Below are 18,640 nucleotides of genomic sequence, written 5' to 3'. Positions count from 1 at the left end.
ATGTCTGGACAGCGGGGGGGCTGGAATCAAATTCTCTTCGCCTCCCCGTCTCTGACCTGAATCTTACTGGGGCCCACAGTAACAGCTCAGAGAGGGAGAGAGAGAGAGACGAGGAAGAAGGGGTATACAAAAGAATTGAGAGGGAAGAGGGAGGCTGATAGGGAGGGATCAAGTGAGACATGAAGAGAGAGGGGACGTTGGGTAGAGCTGTAGCAGTGTGAGAAGTTGGAGAAGAGATTGGGAAAATAGAAGGAAATATTATTATTGAGTCCAAGCATAAACATGTTGTCTGCTACCCATGATGCACTCCTCACTAAGTACCAAGTTAAAAAGCTGTGAGGACGATCAAGTTTCTAAACTAAACTAAAACTAAATCAGTTTGAACTGTCTGCTGGTGATTTTTTTACATTTGTCATCTTAGTTGATTAGACATTCTTTCCAGCTGCTTGCAAAATGAACAACAGAAAAAGTTCATACCCCACACCAACATTTGGAGATCTTTCTTTGTCATGCTTTGGTCGATTAGTTTTAAGTATTGCAGCAGGGGAATGGTAAAACAAGAACTGGGAACTCTGAAGTGGTCAGATAGAGGCAAAGCTCAAAGGTGTCATAACAACAGTCAGTGTCGTCTTGAAAACCACTTGTGGCATGCACACATCATAAAGTGTATCTTCAATATAGGAATATGAAGGCGTAGTTGTTTTTCATAATATGTATGTGTTGTTTCTTCCATGTGAAATACAATGGAGCCATGGAATTACATGGAGGTTGTTTAAACTTCCCAGGGTGGACCTGTCACTTGCAGGGATAGGCAATGGGGTCTGGTTGCGTTGTGAGCCGGACGGCAGGCAAAGGCTTGCTGACACCAGGAATATAAGCGTGGCTTTATGGATTTGTGATGTCACCTATAGAGACATCACAAATCCAGAGGGCAGGGAAGGAACCACAGCTGATTGGGAGGAACGGCCTGTCTGATCTGAACACAAGAGGTGTTTTATTATTGTGCTAGTCATGGATTGGACATAACAAACAACATTTTCGAGCAAATGGTGGGCCATAAGCGTATTTGGTACCAGAGCACCCTAGGCCAGAGATCAATTGTTGACTTCGTGGTCAAATCAACATAACTGCATCCGTTAACTCGGACACTCTAGGGAAGAGAAGCGCAAAGCTAAGATAAACTAGAATTATTAATCCTGAAGGAAATTCTTGTGCCAGAGTTTCATGAAAGATTACAACAGAAGAATAGCAAAATACAATAGAATAACAATTAATTAGTGTAAAATAAATAATACTGACACCATTGAAAAATAGAATACAATAGCATTAAGAGCAAGGTAACTAAATAAAGTAAAAACAATTCTACTAAAATATAAAAAGTTAAATACAACAACAAAGATTAAATACAAGAGTAAAAATACAAAGTGTATAATAAGTGATACTAACACCAGTGCCTAATGGAAACTAAAAAGTAATATAGAGCTGGATATTGAGAGAGATATTGAAAAGTAATAGAAAGTTATATTCCACATAGATTAATGAAGCTTTGAATGAATAGCTTTGAAGTGACTTCAGTATGGCATGCAAGGGATGAGAGGCATTGTCCAGAATGTATGAGTGTTTTCTCCTCTGCAGTTGGGTTCATCAATAAAGCCCGGTACCCTTACTGACTTAGACACTTAAATCTCCAGGACAATTTCTTGCAATCACACACCCTTGCACAATTAATAATATACTTCTTTTAACATAGTCTTATTTGTTTGTTTACCATATTTTATTGTAGATTTTCACATTTGCTGATTTTGAATTATGTCTTATAATATTGCACTGTGTTTACTGTTATGCACCAATCACCTAGCCAAATTCCTTGTATATGTAACGTACTTGGAAATGAAAAGTTCTGATTCTCTCTGAAACCTCCACCGACTCCAGTTCCACTCCCAGGACAAAAGCAGCTTTCCTGAAGGTGTGTTCACACCAAACACCAATCAAAATTTTGCGTTACTCGCGGGACCATTTGTGGTTATTCATGCCATTCGCTTCATTCGCGCAAAGCGCGCTGGAGAGAAGGAGTGGCTTATCTCCATGGAAGCCATTATCAACTAAGCCACTTATTTCCGCCATCAACCATGGAAGAAATAAACACTATTTCTGCTTAGTATGTGTTGTGGAAGTCCCAGATATCCTGGGAAAATAAATGCTGTCTTGTCTGGGTTCATAACATCATCCAGAGGAGCTCCATGGATTTCATCGAGGTGTATTCACTGTATCTAGCAAACCACACGTCAGCTGTTTTACTACAGCTGCATGAACCCAAAATAAACAGGTTTTGCTGTGGTTTAATTGCAATAAACAGAGAAAAAGGGTTGCCGAAATAACAACATAATGAATGTTTTGTTAGTTCTCTCTGCAAGACGACAAGCAAACAACTTTTAGAATATTAGTTTTCTCAATGGAGCTTGGATCGATCGGTGCTAGGCTTTGCTAACAGTGCTTTGCTTGTAGTAGCTCCATCAACACTTACCATATTGTCATAAATGCGTAAATACAGCAGCATCTTTGTCATTGTTTGTACCATATGGTTTATACATTTTTACACATAGTTTCGTCATATGAGGTATCGTAGCGCTCTGGGTGCCCACCTATAGCTACAGTATTTCTTTCCTGATTCGACAACGCAAGGACGTCAGTGATTACCGGAGGAGCATCTCAATGCTGACAGGCTTTCGCAACACAGCTTAACGCGAATAAGGCAAATTTGCGGTAAATTTGCACCGCATTTGGTGTGAACACGGCATGATGAGCCTATTGAGTCTATCAGTGGTGTATAAAGTACCCAAAAGCCATACTTGAGTAAAAGTAAAGATACCTTACTGGAAAATGACTCCAGTAAAAGTAAAAGTCACCTATTAGAATACTACTTGAGTAAAAGTCTTAAAGTATCTGATATTTATTGTACTTAAGTATCAAAAGTAATTTTCTGATATTAAATGTACTTAAGTATTGAAAGTAAAAGTACAAGTAAATGCTGTTAATAAAAAAGCAAAGGGTCAGAATTTTGAGAATTATGAAGTTTATTCTTTTAAGTGCTGTGGCACCATGACCAAGGACATGGAGCTGTGTTGAAAATAATTGGGTTGGCTGTGATCCATCCAGGAGCAACAATGTTCAACATGATATATTGTACATAAGTATACTTTTGCATCTACTATGAACTTATCATCATAATTCTCCGAAAAGCAATATGACACTATGAAGGAGTTGTAACAGTGCGTTTATAAGTATGCTCATTCCGACTAGAGGATGTAGAGGGCAAATGCATAATATTGTGTTCAGCAAAAAATATCCACTTGATGCATCAGGTCAGTGTTGTGAGAAAGGACGCCTGCCTTGTAAACTCCTATGGGCCTGATTTGAACACAATAGGCAAAGGTTTTGCTCAAGCTGAATCTGCAATTGGGCGACTGCTACCATCATAACTCCATCTGATCATCCACAAAATGACTCAAATATCAAATCATGATCAATACTAAAGCAGCACCGAAAGTAACAACCCAGTCATTACTTGAAACTGAAAAATGTCCTGTTCATCTTCAAAAGAAGTTGGTTTTCAAAATTGCGAGAATTCAGTCTCGCTCTTCTTGGGCTGAAGACTAGTCCTGCGATGCTAAATAGCCTTTCACAGGCCGCTGAGGCAGGTAGAGGTGTTTTCAGCTTCACAGACAGCTTGCGCACAGCTGGGAAGGATTTCCCTAATGCTAACCCTAATGCTGCGCTCTCGCGGCTCCTGACAATCCTATGGTGTGGTGGCTAGCTAACGTTAAGTTAGCTAACGTTAGCCAACTAGTGCTGCAATGATTATAGCTAAGATGACTCAAATCAACAAAATCTCACAACTGTCAACACTTCCTCAGCTCACTAATTTGCTAGCGATCCACGGGTGTTGGTCTTCGTCACCATCGTAGTTTGTTGCGGGAGTAGCAGGTGCTTCCATTTCTGCTTCCATCATGAAATCAGTCATCGTAGAGTGGAATTCTACTCATGTAGTCACTCGCTAGCTAGCATCCTGGGCATCACTGGGAATCAAAACACCGCGGCTTTGAGAGCACTTGTTTGCAATTGCGCATTAATGTGATTAACCAATGATTTAACTTGCAAGCTAGGATCACTGATTCGCCAAACCTGCTTGCTTGCAGTCTCTGTTCCACCACAGTCCCCGACGTTGGTCTCATGATTAATTTTTTTTCTAAAGATAGATTAGATTTTGTAGCGAGTAACGAAGATTTCAGGGGAAATGTATCGGAGTAAAAGTATCAGTTTTCTTTGCAAAATGTAGTGAAGTAAAAGTGAAAGTCAACAGAAATATAAATAGTAAAGTAAAGTACAGATATCCAAAAAAACGACTTAAGTACAGTAACGAAGTATTTCTACTTCGTTACTATACACCACTGGAGTCTATTGGCATCAGCTGCCTTCACCACCGAGTGATAAAACATCTTCATTGAATACAGACGGCTCTGGCCTTTCCTGTACAGAGCCCCTGTGATCTTATTGTCTATGAGGACGGCCAGCACGTGTCCTTTGCCTCCCAAAATCGACCATAAGCTCTTTTGTCTTTGTAATGTTGAGTTGCATGTGATTCAATTCACACCACTCAACAAAACTGCCCACCACACTCCTGTACTCTGCCTCCTGTCCCCTACTGATACAGCCAACAATGGCAGAATCATCCGGAATTTATTCAGGTGGCAAGACTGTGAAATGCCCATGTGCTACTCACTAATTTGTTGGACACGATGCTCTGCAGCCTCACAAACTGTGGCCGGCCTGTGAAATAGTTGGTGATTCAGGGCCGTGGAGCATCCACATTCATGTGCAGTAGCTTATTCCTGAGCCGGGAAGGTCTTATGATGTTAAAAGCACTGGAAAAGTCAAAGAACATCACTCTCACAGTGCTGCCTTCCTCTTCCAGGTGGGCATAAACTCTATGCAGCAGAAAGTTGATGGCATCTTCCACTCCAATGGGGGGGGGGGCTGGTAGGCAAACTGCAGCGGGTCCAGAGATAGCTTGAGTAATGAGCGGAGTGACTTCATGACATGTGTAGTAAAAACCACTGGTCTGTAGTCATTGAGGGTGTTTGCAGGAACCAGGCATGATGTCTTCCACAGGACGGAGACAACCATAAGGCTCAGGTTGAAGATGAGCTAAAATAACATGCACAACTGTGCAGCACATCCTTTGAATACTGGGGAAGAAGCCGTTAGGCCCTGCAGCCCTGCCTGTGCGTAGTCTACTGGACTCTCTTCTCACATCCTCCGCTGTGATAGTGATTGAACCTGGAGAGAAGTTAGAGAGTCTGCATGGGGGATGGGGACAAGAGGGCTGAGGTGAATGGACAGGAGCCAGGAGAGTCATTGAGGAGGGATGGTGAATTCAGAGGTGAGGGAGGTAAAGGGGGGTGGTAACAGGGGGAAGGGTGGGCAGAGGCCACATCTTCAAACCAGAACAGATTTAACGCATTGGCCTCATCCAGGTCTCCTTCCCTTCCCCAATCATTCTTTGGTCCTATGGCCAGTGATGGTTCTCATGCCACTCCACACCTCCCTGATGTTATTTTGCTGGAGTTTCCCTCAAACCTCCTCCTGTATCACTTCTGGCCCTCTGCAATCTTTTCCCTCAGTTCAATCTGCATCTTCTTCATCTCTTCCTTGTCTCCACTCCTCAAGGCCACTTTATTTTGGTTACAGTGATGCCTTGAAGTCCTTAATTACCCAAAGTGTATGGTTGGTGAAACAGCACACAGTTTTGGTGGGGATCACACTGTCCATACAAAAATTCACATAGTCCGTAATGCAGTCTGTGAGTCCATCTATCTCTAGCTCCTCTTTTGTGGAACAAGCTTCCCGTTTCAGTCCGGGGGGCAGACACACTCACCACATTTAAGAGTAGGCTTAAGACTTTCCTTTTTGATAGTGCTTATAGTTAGGGCCGGCTCAGGTTTGCCTTGGACCAGCCCCTAGATAAGCTGGTATAGGCTTAGACTACCGGGGGACTTCCTAGGATACACTGAGCTCCTCTCTCCTCTTCTTCATCTCCTTCTGTATGAATTGATGTCCCATTAATGCTCATTACTAACTTTGCTTCTTCCCCCGGAGTCTTTGCGCTTTCTCTCCTCACAGGTTCCATGGATCTTGGTTTTATCTGGACCCTGGTCCTTCCTCCTACCATGGCCCTGCTGACACCCACTGCTAATATCATTTTTATTATTACTCACATTGCTATTTTATATTATCTATACCATTAACGCACATTACTGACTTTGCTTCTTCACCAGTCTCTGTGCTTTCTCACCTCGCAGGTTTCCGTGGATCCTGGTTATACCTGGACCCTGGTCTTGCCTCCTGCTGTGGTTCTGTCATATACATAGAATGTGTTGTAACTCTGTTATGTTGTTCATTCTATACACATGACATCTATCACACTTCTGTCCATCCTGGGAGAGGGATCCCTCCTCTGTTGCTCTCCCACAGGTTTCTTCCTCTTTTTTCCCCGTTAAAGGGTTCTTTGATGAGTTTTTCCTGTTCTGATGTGAGGGTCCTGGGACAGAGGATGTCGTATGTGTACAGATTGTAAAGCCCTCTGAGGCAAATTTGTAATTTGTGATTTTGGGTGATACAAAAATAAATTGAATTGAATTGAATTGAATCTCCATGTGCATTACAGAAAACATCCCAGTCTGTCACCTTAAAGCAGCTCTGGAGAGTCTCTTCTGCTTCCAGTGATCACCTCTGGACAGTCCTATTAATCTCTTGCCGCTGGACTGCAGGTTTATAGAGGGGCTTCAGGTACACCAGGTTGTGATCTGTATTAGCATCAAAATATACTATAGACAAAAAGTATGTGTATATATATGTAAAATATACATATTTCCCTCTGGGATGTAGTGGAGTAGAAGCATTTAGTTACATAAAATGGACATAAGTAAAATACCTCTCATGTACAGTATAAGCTACTGTAGAAATGCACTTAGTTACATTCCACCATTGCTAGAGCACACAATTGTTTACAAGAGCACAAAGTTTTTCATATCTACACCGCCGAAGGTGCTCAAAAAAATCGTCCAAGGTTGGCAGGGCTCCTTAGCTGCCTTGCAAAGCCAACCGCCAACTTGTGTTTCTTTCATTGTGGTCTGACATGGCTCAATATGGGTTTGTTTGGAGCAGATGTAATTTCACGTGGGCTGTAAAACCGCTGATTGACAGAAATGATGGCGTGATTGGTTGACCACAGCACTCACTGTGTTCAATCTATTAGCAGCATGGCGTTATAGAAGTCAATGTTGATCATTTGGTCCTAGACTTTGGTCCACCGTAAAATATCTCATCAGCTGTTGGATGGATTGCCATTTTTGTCTCTACAGGACAAATCTAGTGGGTTTTATGCCATGTCTATTCATCCAGCGTCATGTCTATTCATCCAGCGTCATGTCTATTCATCCAGCGCCACCATGAGGTTCACATTTTGGTCTTTTGGTTACAAGCTATTGGATAGATTGCTATGAAATTTGGTACAGACAATAATGTCCCATTCCATTTTTGATGAAAGCCTCATTTTAGCTCCTGTTGCTTCTGCATACCAACTCTCTCCCTCTCTCTCTGCCTCTGTCCTAGTCGGTCCTCTGCTCTCTTGCCCTCAATTTAGGTCCACATGGTTCATGGTGTCACATCTCGTCCTGCAGGTTCCCTAATTAGTTATTTTCTCATTGAGGACCTGTGTGTGTGTTTGTGTGTGTGCGTGACAGATAGAGAGAGAAAGAGAGAGAGCGGGAGAGAAAGAGACATCCACGAGGTGCCTTTCACTACTTATACTCAGACAGACAAAAACACACACACACACACACAAACGTTCTCCTGCAAATTATTGTGACCAAGTAAAAATAAACACCAACTGTGGCTGAATCCTGACAATCAATTTCAATTTGTTGAAAGATTATTCCGTTTTCTTTCCAAGTTTGATCTTATTTTCATAGTTTTGGCCATAGCTTCGATCACTTATAATGACATTGCTAACCATGTTATTGCTCAGTCCAGGGAGCACTGTGGCAACACTCGGGATACGTTTAACAGGTGAGGGACGTTTAAGGTGTGCTCACTTTCAGTTTACCTCTAAATAAAGTCAGTTAACCATACTATTATGCTGGTCAGTTTATGCCAGTTCTGCTCATTTAGGATCACGACCTTTCATTTAAAATTGTCGATACTGTATTTGTATATGATGGTGATGTTAAAGGAAGCGTGAATGACATTTAGGGCAATCTATTGATAGTAAACAAATACAATATTATTAGCTATGTTTTCTTTAGTGTATTGTGAATTGTTGTGTTTTTGTTATCTTAGATTGAGCCATTTGTATCTATATACGGAGCACGCCTCTTGACCGTGGTTGAAAAATACAGGGGGGGACACAGTTGTTTTAGTCTCCAGGGCTGGAAGACAAAACCAGGGAAACCTCTGTTGGTCTGAAGGAGCATTAAGCTATGCTGACTCCTGCTCTATAGGCTACTTCAACACATGGACATGAGAATGATATTGAGCTTCTCACTCCCATAAAGAAAGACAATAATCAACTTTCCAATGGTTTCAAACTATTTGTTTGTGCTAGTGTCTCAGTGTGTGTATGTGTAAAGCACTCTGCCTGGACAGTTTTCTGCAGACACTCATGGTTGCAAGTTTCCTGCTCTTGTTGACAAAAGCCATTCATTGTGTATGTGTGTGTCTGTCTGTGCATTCAAATGAGGGTGTTATCTCCTTACCCGGGGTGCTCAGGGCCTTGCCTTGCCACCTTCTGATCCCTATCATCCTCCCAGTTGTCCCTCCCTTTTCTCTCATTCAAATTCTTGCCCCAACACGTTCCCCTCCCTCCATGCCTGTACACCCATTTCTACACATCCCACTCGTTTGAATTATTCCATTTGATAGGCTCTTCCTAACAATAGCTGATTGACAGAAGTGATGGCGTGACTGGTTGAGCACCACACTCACTTTGGTGTGTTCAGTCTATTAACAACATGGCTCTATAGATGTCAATGTCGATCATTCTGTCCACATCTCTGGTCCAGACTAAAATATCTCATCAGCTGTTGGATGGATTGCCATTCATGGTCTCTACAGGATGAATCTACTGACTTTCATGCCCCGACTATTCATGCAGCTCCACCATGAATTTCACATTTTATTATTTGGGGAAATATGTGAACAGCTATTGGAGAGATTGTTATGACATTTGGTAAAGACATTCATTTCCCCCTCATACATTTACAAGACCTTCCATCTAGCACCATCATTAGGTTCTACCTTATTCCTAGCACCAAGCATTTTCCAGAATTCTAAAGTCTAAGGATCACAATAAGATGAGACCACAATGTTGAGATAAAAAAGATATAACTTAATTCTAGCTCATTTTCCAACACCACTGACAGATAGCCGACTTAAATTACTCACAAGCCACAAACCATGGCAACAACAAGCATGTCCCAGCTGTGTGCATAACTTTTTAGTGTCCCCAGGAAACAAAAAACAACTCTTGACCCCCCCTCCTTGTCTCACCTTAGCTATAGGTCCCCACAGCTGACTGAAGTATATAGTCGCAGTGGATAGATAGTTTACTCTGAATAAAGACAGTACACTGTTGGAGTGTTACAAAATATGGTGTGGCTGCTGAAGCGCTGCACATATGAAGGATGGTTTAAAGGTAATACAGCTAGAGACCACTATATACTGTAGTGTGATTCCCTTGACCAGGTGTGTGTGTGTGCTTGTGTGTGTGTCAGGCTATGCATTTTATTACAGCTCCAAAATAGACTCTGGCCCCAAAGCCCAAGCCTCTACACATCTTCAATTTCAAAACGGCGGAGAGAAGAGGAAGAGTGAGGGGGGAGAGGGGGGAGGGGGGGGGACTGAATAGGATGCCATGAAAAAAAGAGGGGGAGAGAAAGGCCCAAAAGAACGGCGGCGAGGGAAGGAAAATGAAAGCGAGCTGATTCAATCTTCAAGCACCTTACAAGCGTTTGCGTCAGGTTTCTTGTTTAAAAGGAGAGGTCGGTGAGAGGATGAAGAGGAAGAAAAAGTGTGGTAAGCAAGAAGAGGTGGGGGTGGGGGGGGTAATGTCCATGACTCCTCCTCGTTGTCTACCCTTCTTTCTCTCTCCTTTCACATTCATTCCTGTTTCTCTCTTTTCCAAACTGTAGTGAAAAGATTAAATTGTTTACGAGTGCGAAGCGCGGCTAGCTCGAGCGGATGAGCCAAGAGCGACAGAGATAGACATTCTAATTCGCGGCTGTACTTAGCGCCCGGGTCCCTGTGTGCAACCACTAATTCTTTTATCTGGCTGCAACACTCCGGGCTTCAGCCACATTCAAAAAAAAGAAAATATATATGAAGAGGAAGACCAAGAATAAGGAGAAGAAGAGGGATGGATTGAGGAGGGGCGAGGAGAAAAGAAAATAAGTGAATGGGGAAGAAATGACAATTTTTAACACTGTACAACTGATAAAAAAAAATCTGTACTTGAATACTTGATTTCATCCCCGCCATCCCCCAACATTCTTGTCATCACCCAATCTCACAAAGAAGAGCCGTCCGAGTACAGTCTTAACCCTTTATCTTGACTGAGCAGAAAGACATTGCCAGAATCTCTGTCTGTGTTGGGCTTGGGGGGGAGTGAGAGACTGAGTGTGTGTGTGTGTGTGTGTGTGTGTGTGTGTGTGTGTGTGTGTGTGTGTGTGTGTGTGTGTGTGCGTGTGATAAAAAGAGCAATGTGTGTGTAGGCTACGTGTTAGTATGTGCTGGGATTGGAAAACCTGATGAGGGACGGATGGACTATAGGATGTGTGTGTTCGTGTGTGTGTGTATGTGGGGGATACAGCATGGAGAAGAATTACTGTTATCTCCCAGGAAGAAGAGGGAAGAGGGGGGAGATAAGAAACTGCTGCAGCCGAACAGAGAGAGAGAGGAGAGAGAGAGAGAGAGAGAGAGAGAGAGAGAGAGAGAGAGAGGGAGAGAGAGAATCAGGCGTGAGAAGTCATGTTTCGATGGGGGCCGCCGTTGTAAATTTGCAGGATATTTAGAGCGAGCTAGCCCTGCTTGTGTGACTGCATCCATCTCTCTTCTTTTTTTTTTAAACCAGAGGTCTGCTCTCCTGATAGTGGCATTGTGCACGGCACACTGTATAGAAAGCTCATCAGTGCTGGTTGCCTATTGGGGCGTTATCGGACCTAGTAAGGTAACTGCACGCTTATAGACTGCACCCAGATAATGGGGGGCAGAAGAAAAGAGATAAAGAGGAGGGGGGGAGTGGGGGCTCTTCTCATTAACAGCTATCTACTGCACTGCAGACACTGGGCTGTATTGAGTGGTTCCTATGCTGGGCATAAATTAAAATGCACCCACAGCAAGGAAGTGGAGGGGGTGGGGGTAGAAAGAGTTAGGAAGAGGAGGAGTTTTGTAAATGACAGTGAAGCCGATGGGTGGGGCAAGCAGGGGGGGGACACCTCTCCTCTCAGTCTGGCTTCAGTCTGACTGAGCTCTGTGTGTGCTGACCGACTGGTTGATGGGTCAGTGTGCTAACTTCACAGCTGGCCATATATGAAGTAACACAGTTAACGTCCATATCATATCCTTCTCTGGTTCCAACCCCATCCTTGGCCTTGGCTCTAGGCCACTTGGGGACAGAACTTCACGCTAAAAATTTCACATGTTGTGGCCTCGTAAAGTTGGTATGGCTGACATGTTAGCAAACAGTTGCCTATTCACACATCCACACATGACTATTTACAAAATTTGTAAAATTTTGTTAAATATGTCACTTTCACATTGACCCAAAATCAATGTAGATTTTTAAGTAGTTCATTTCCCTTCTACTCATGTGCATCCAGTTCTTAGACTATTTTGGTCATTTAGGTGATGTTAAGACTCAAAGAGAGGTATGTGGGCAAGACTAAGGGCCCTATTTAAAATATCTATTGTGCATGGCTGAAAGTGGATGGCACAAGTGCATTTAGGGTGTGTCCAACTTCACTTCTGCCGGTTCAATGGCGCATAATCTGGCCGCAAAGTGAGGCACACAGAGCAAAGGATTGTATATCATTTCTAAATGAATCATGATTGTGTTTTGGGCGTAACATGAATTAATCTCTCATTCCCTTTGAAAGCCAGGTGCACCGGCACCTTGTGCACTATTTAAATGGAAGATTCAGCAAATTGGAGAAGTAAGCAGTTTTCTGCAGTGAAAATGTTGTTTTTGAAAGGCTAAATGTCGAGAAATATGGATTGTGGCAGAATCATTTGTTAGATAAAAACGTTATGGAGAAAGAGAGGAGAGAGGATGTGTGCACTGTCCACACGATGTGTAAAAACAGCACTTGTGAGCTGTGTACATAAACAGTACTCCCTACTCCCTGTTCAGGAAATATAGGTTATGGCAACTTCGCTCGACAAAGTCTCTCTAATCATATCTAATCTCACCCTGCATTGTCACAAACGTGGCCTCCCTTCCTCTGTGGTAACCCAGGTAACTTAAACATCTTGGATACCTGTTGCTGCTACTGTGGAAACTTTACACTACCGAAATGATTGAATATTTATTGTAAATAAATACATTTCATGGTCTCCTCCCACCTTAAATTAATAGTTGGATTGGAAATCAATAACATTAGTGATAAACTCCGCAATATTCTGCAAACAGCGATGTCTCCAGAGAACATCGGCTGCAGCATGCATAGTGAGTGCTGTAGGCCTACAAAATGGTTGTTTAAGTTAGCTAACATTACCACTGACAACTAATGTTAACGTTATAATGTAATATTGAAGTTATATTGAACTGCAAAAATGGTTTGGCTTGCCCTTTGCTAGTGCTCCAGTGAAGTGCAATGACTGATAATTGGTTATCTTGCTTTCAACTTGCAACGAAGTTCTTCCCTTGACAGTTCACAGTTCCCTTTGAACTGAGCAGTGTTGCTCCCTACGGTTTGGAATTTTACTGGACTTGGATGAATAGCCTGTGCAGTTAGCAGGGTACCACTAGGCCAGGGATCGGCAACCTTTACTATCCAAAGAGCCATTTTGCTCTATTTTCCACCAAATTAAATTCGTCTGGAGCCGCAAAAGCTATTTGATATCACAGCTTAATAAGTTTTATATATAGTTATATTATATATATATATATACAAAAACTATAGTTTGTTGTATTTATGAAATTATAGAACAAGAATAAAGACAATTCTTGACATTTTATTGCTATTTTACCTGTTAGAACAATATCAAACTCTTATGAAGAGGAGAACAAAACGTGCTCAGTTTGCTGCAGCAGTTGAGAAATCGCTCTTTGTCGCTCATCTCCAGCGTGATACTTTTCAGCAAATGCTGTGTGCTTGTTCTGGAAGTGACTTTCGACATTACATTTTTTGTTGTTTGCAAATTTCTCGCCACATATCAAGCATACAGGTAAGCCAGCATCGTTGGCAGTGAAAGCAAATGAATACGTCCACGCAGAATTAAACTCTTTATTTTCCTCCGTGACTTTTCTTTTTTTGGATTTATCCATTGATAGTTTACCGAGGGCGGGGGTCTGAAAATTATGATTAACCACCTGCAGGGAAAGGAGCTTGACAGGCGTAATAGGATGTGTAGCACATTTTAGTTGACAAAATATTAAAACATTTTTTATTTTCAGTGCCACAGTATCACCTCAAACTCCAAGATAAGGTGTTCCCTTTGAAAGAGTGTCCACTGTGCAAAAAATAAAATTAAAATAAGTTATTTATTTCCATGTTATTCTTTGTCAAAGAAAAACATGAATAAATTAAGAATAATTAAATAAGTAAATGTAAACTAATATGCAAAGCTCCTGGTTAGCTCCAGTCGTATATTTACAAATGTTTTGTATCCAGCCATGTTCTCCTGAAGGAGAATGTCTTTGTTTGTTTGTTTCTTACATGAATGAATGGCTGAGAGGTTCGTATTTAACAGTATATTGTTTGCATCTTGCAATAAATATTAATATGTTCACTTTGTGTTGTGTCTATTTGCCTGTTCTGTTAAAAAAACGATGTGTTTTGATGCACTGCTGGCCTTTCAATGTCATTTATAAATGCTTTATAAGGCATAAATAGTCCTCACTTTAGATGAGGTCACATAAAACACTTTACTAACGAGTAGTAACTACCTTAATAAATCATGAATTAATCATGAATTGCAGTATTAATATGGTTTATAAAGCATATATTAACATAGTCCCTAACCATTATATATATAATGCATGAATAATGTACATCTAAATAAGTTATTAATCATTTACTAACACTTTATAAATGATCTTATTAATCATCTACAACTCCTTAATAATTGGTTTGTAAAATATATAATACTCCATTTACAAATGGGGAATCCATCATTTATAAAGTATGAAAACGCAATAATGAAACACATAATAGACAAGCTTATTAATCAAGAATAAAACATTTATAACTGTTGTTATGAACTGCATACTAGTGAATTATTAATGTAGGAACAATGCTTTATAAATGATGAATTAAGTGTTTACTCATACTTAACTAATGCTTCATAGTGTGTAGTTATTATAAAGTGACCTTGTAGTTCCAGAAATACACTCTTTTTAGTATGGGTATGCAATTTTCGAGCAGAGGCCTAAAAATAGGGCTAGGGCCCATTACAACTCTGTTTTAAAACTAAAACTAAAAGGGAGCCGCAACAGAGGGGCTGAAGACCCGCATGCGGCTCCGGAGCCGCGGGTTGCCGACCCCTGCACTAGGAACACAGCTGTGGACTTATCATTACACATTTTGTCATCACCAAATCAGCTCAGAATTTCTATTGTGAACACACCTATGTAGGCACATCGGTAACACTTTATAATAACTACACACTATGAAGCATTAGTTAAGTATGTGTAAACATTTAATTCATCATTTATAAAGCATTGTTCCTACATTAACACTCATTAGTATGCAGTTCATAACAACAGTTATAAATGTTTATTCTTGATTAATAAGCTCGTCTATTATGTGTTTCGCAATTGTGTTTTCATACTTTATAAATGATGGATTCCCCATTTGTAAATTAAGTATTATATATATTACAAACCAATTATTAAGGAGTTGTAGATGATTAATAACTTTTATTTAATTTATAAAGTGTAAGTAACTGATTAAGAACGTATTTAGATGTACATTATTCATGCATTTATACATATAATGATTTAGATATGCACTAATGGTTAGAGACTATGTTAATATGCTTTATAAACGCATATTAATACTGCAATTCATGTATAATTCAGGTAGTTAGTCATTAGTTAAATATTTTGTGTGACCTCATCTAAAGTGAGGACTATCTATGTCTTACAAAGCATTTATAAATGACATTGAAAGGCCAACAGTGCCTCAAAACCCATAGTTTTTCAACAGAAAAGGCAAATACACATCACAAAGTGAACAACATATCAATATTTATTGCAAGATGCAAACAATGTACTCGTAAATACACACCTCTGACGTTCATTCGTGTAAAAAACAAAAACAGCGAGATTCTCCTTATCTCCTTACTATAAAGTGTTACTGGCACATCTTGCTATCTGAATAATGCACCCCTTGTATATCAGGAACATTCTTGGTCCTTCACTTTAGACCAAGTTTTTGTTGACTGTTGATGCAATCACTTTCTGCTGCTTCAAGATAGCAATGGGCCAGCAATGTGCCTGACCACACATCATTTCAAGCCCATGGGCGCAAGTACCTACACAGCATGGGTTTATTATCCACCGTATGCCACTCTTCTTTGCTCATACATTTCTCCAACAACAAAAACAATATTACAAACAAATGAGAACAACTACATTGCGAATTTGGCTGAGATTTAACTGAGGCAGAGGTTTAACTGTGGACTGTATGGTCGTGGACGTAGTCACCGTGATGTCACCCATTGGTTTGTGGACTACAGTTTTGATGCCTCGAGTTTAGCATTTTGGTCGTCGTCTTGGTTTTTGAAACCAGAAGTGAAAAGAGAGGGTGCAGTACAACCGATTGCTGAACATGTCACGGGGCATGATGAGGACTCAAGCGCAGACAGTCAGAGTAGGGGAAAAAAGGTATTTAATAGCTCACAAACAAAAACAGGTAATCCAAGGACAAGACAAAAGACGAGGGGGAAAATCCGGCAGGACAAGGCAGGGCAGACAGACTGGGAAACCGGGAACAGGATGAGCAAAACGGGCGGGTAGGTAGGAAACAAACAAAATGATCTGGCAGTGAGTGAGTGAAAGACAGGGGTTTAAATAGTGAACTAGGCAGAGTGAACAGGTGAGACTAATGAGCTGATGAGGTGAGTGTGACTGGCAGGTGCACTGAATGAACTGATTAGGTGAGTGAGGAGCTACAGAAAGAAACAAAGACACAGAACACACAGGGCAAAGCCTGATCGTGACAGTACCCCCCCTCCAAGGGACGGATTCCAGACGTCCAAAAGAAAAACAAAAAACAAAAACATGAACATCTTCCAAGGGAGGGCGGTGGGGGCCCGGAGGAGGGTTATCACTCCTCCGAGGCCGAGAGTCAGAGTCCACAACCGGGTGTGTGGAGGGGGTCCAGAGGAGGGATGGCCGGCCTGGCAGACTGGGGAGACAGAGGGTCCGGAGGACGGAGCTCTGGAGACAGAGGGTCCGGAGGACGGAGCTCTGGAGACTGAGGGTCCGGAGGACGGAGCTCTGGAGACTGAGGGTCCGGGGGTCGGAACTCTGGAGACTGGGGGTCCGGGGGTCGGAACTCTGGAGACTGGGGGTCCGGGGGTCGGAACTCTGGAGACTGGGGGTCGGAACTCTAGAGACTGGGGGTCCGGGGGTCGGAACTCTAGAGACTGGGGGTCCGGGGGTCGGAACTCTAGAGACTGGGGGTCCGGGGGTCGGAACTCTAGAGACTGGGGGTCCGGGGGTCGGAACTCTAGAGACTGGGGGTCCGGGGGTCGGAACTCTAGAGACTGGGGGTCCGGGGGTCGGAACTCTAGAGACTGGGGGTCCGGGGGTCGGAACTCTAGAGACTGGGGGTCCGGGGGTCGGAACTCTAGAGACTGGGGGTCCGGGGGTCGGAACTCTAGAGACTGGGGGTCCGGGGGTCGGAACTCGAGAGACTGAGGGTCCGAACTCGAGAGACTGAGGGTCGGAACTCGAGAGACTGGGAACCAGGAGGGGAACTGCACTCGAGAGACTGGAGATCGGACTGGGAACTGCACTCGAGAGACTGGAGATCGGACTGGGAACAGGGCTCCAGGGGCTGGAGATCAGACAGAAAACAGGGCTCCAGGGGCTGGAGATCAGACGGGGAACAGGGCTCCAGGGGCTGGAGATCAGACGGGGAACAGGGCTCCAGGGGCTGGAGATCAGACGGGGAACAGGGCTCCAGGGGCTGGAGATCAGACGGGGAACAGGGCTCCAGGGGCTGGAGATCAGACGGGGAACAGGGCTCCAGGGGCTGGAGATCAGACGGGGAACAGGGCTCCAGGGGCTGGAGATCAGACGGGGAACAGGGCTCCAGGGGCTGGAGATCAGACGGGGAACAGGGCTCCAGGGGCTGGAGATCAGACGGGGAACAGGGCTCCAGGGGCTGGAGATCAGACGGGGAACAGGGCTCCAGGGGCTGGAGATCAGACGGGGAACAGGGCTCCAGGGGCTGGAGATCAGACGGGGAACAGGGCTCCAGGGGCTGGAGATCAGACGGGGAACAGGGCTCCAGGGGCTGGAGATCAGACGGGGAACAGGTCTCCAGGTTCTGGAGATCAGACGGGGAACAGGTCTCCAGGGGCTGGAGATCAGACGGGGAACAGGTCTCCAGGGGCTGGAGATCAGACGGGGAACAGGTCTCCAGGGACTGGAGATGAGGCTCCGGGCAACCGGAGTCCATAGACTGGGGCGCAGGGGGATAGACTGATGACCCAGCGGGGTAAAGGGCTGGAGGTCGTTGCAGCGCGGAGGCGGCGGAGGCCCGGACTGGAGGTCGCTGCGGTCCGGAGGCGGCGGCGGCCGGGACTGGAGGTCGCTGCGGTTCGGAGACGGCGGCGGCCGGGACTGGAGGTCGCTGCGGTTCGGAGACGGCGGCGGCCGGGACTGGAGGTCGCTGCGGTTCGGAGACGGCGGCGGCCGGGACTGGAGGTCGCTGCGGTTCGGAGACGGCGGCGGCCGGGACTGGAGGTCGCTGCGGTTCGGAGACGGCGGCGGCCGGGACTGGAGGTCGCTGCAGTTCGGCGGCGGCCGGGACTGGAGGTCGCTGCAGTTCGGCGGCGGCCGGGACTGGAGGTCGCTGCGGTTCGGAGACGGCGGCGGCCGGGACTGGAGGTCGCTGCGGTTCGGAGACGGCGGCGGCCCGGACTGGAGGTCGCTGCGGTTCGGAGACGGCGGCGGCCCGGACTGGAGGTCGCTGCGGTTCGGAGACGGCGGCGGCCCGGACTGGAGGTCGCTGCGGTTCGGAGACGGCGGCGGCCCGGACTGGAGGTCGCTGCGGTTCGGAGACGGCGGCGGCCCGGACTGGAGGTCGCTGCGGTCCGGAGACGGCGGCGGCCCGGACTGGAGGTCGCTGCG

The sequence above is a fragment of the Anarhichas minor genome, unplaced genomic scaffold (genome assembly GCF_050575085.1).
Source record: "Anarhichas minor isolate MPS153535 unplaced genomic scaffold, ASM5057508v1 ptg000052l, whole genome shotgun sequence".
Taxonomy (NCBI): Eukaryota; Metazoa; Chordata; class Actinopteri; order Perciformes; family Anarhichadidae; genus Anarhichas; species Anarhichas minor.
This window is presented reverse-complemented; position numbering follows the sequence as displayed.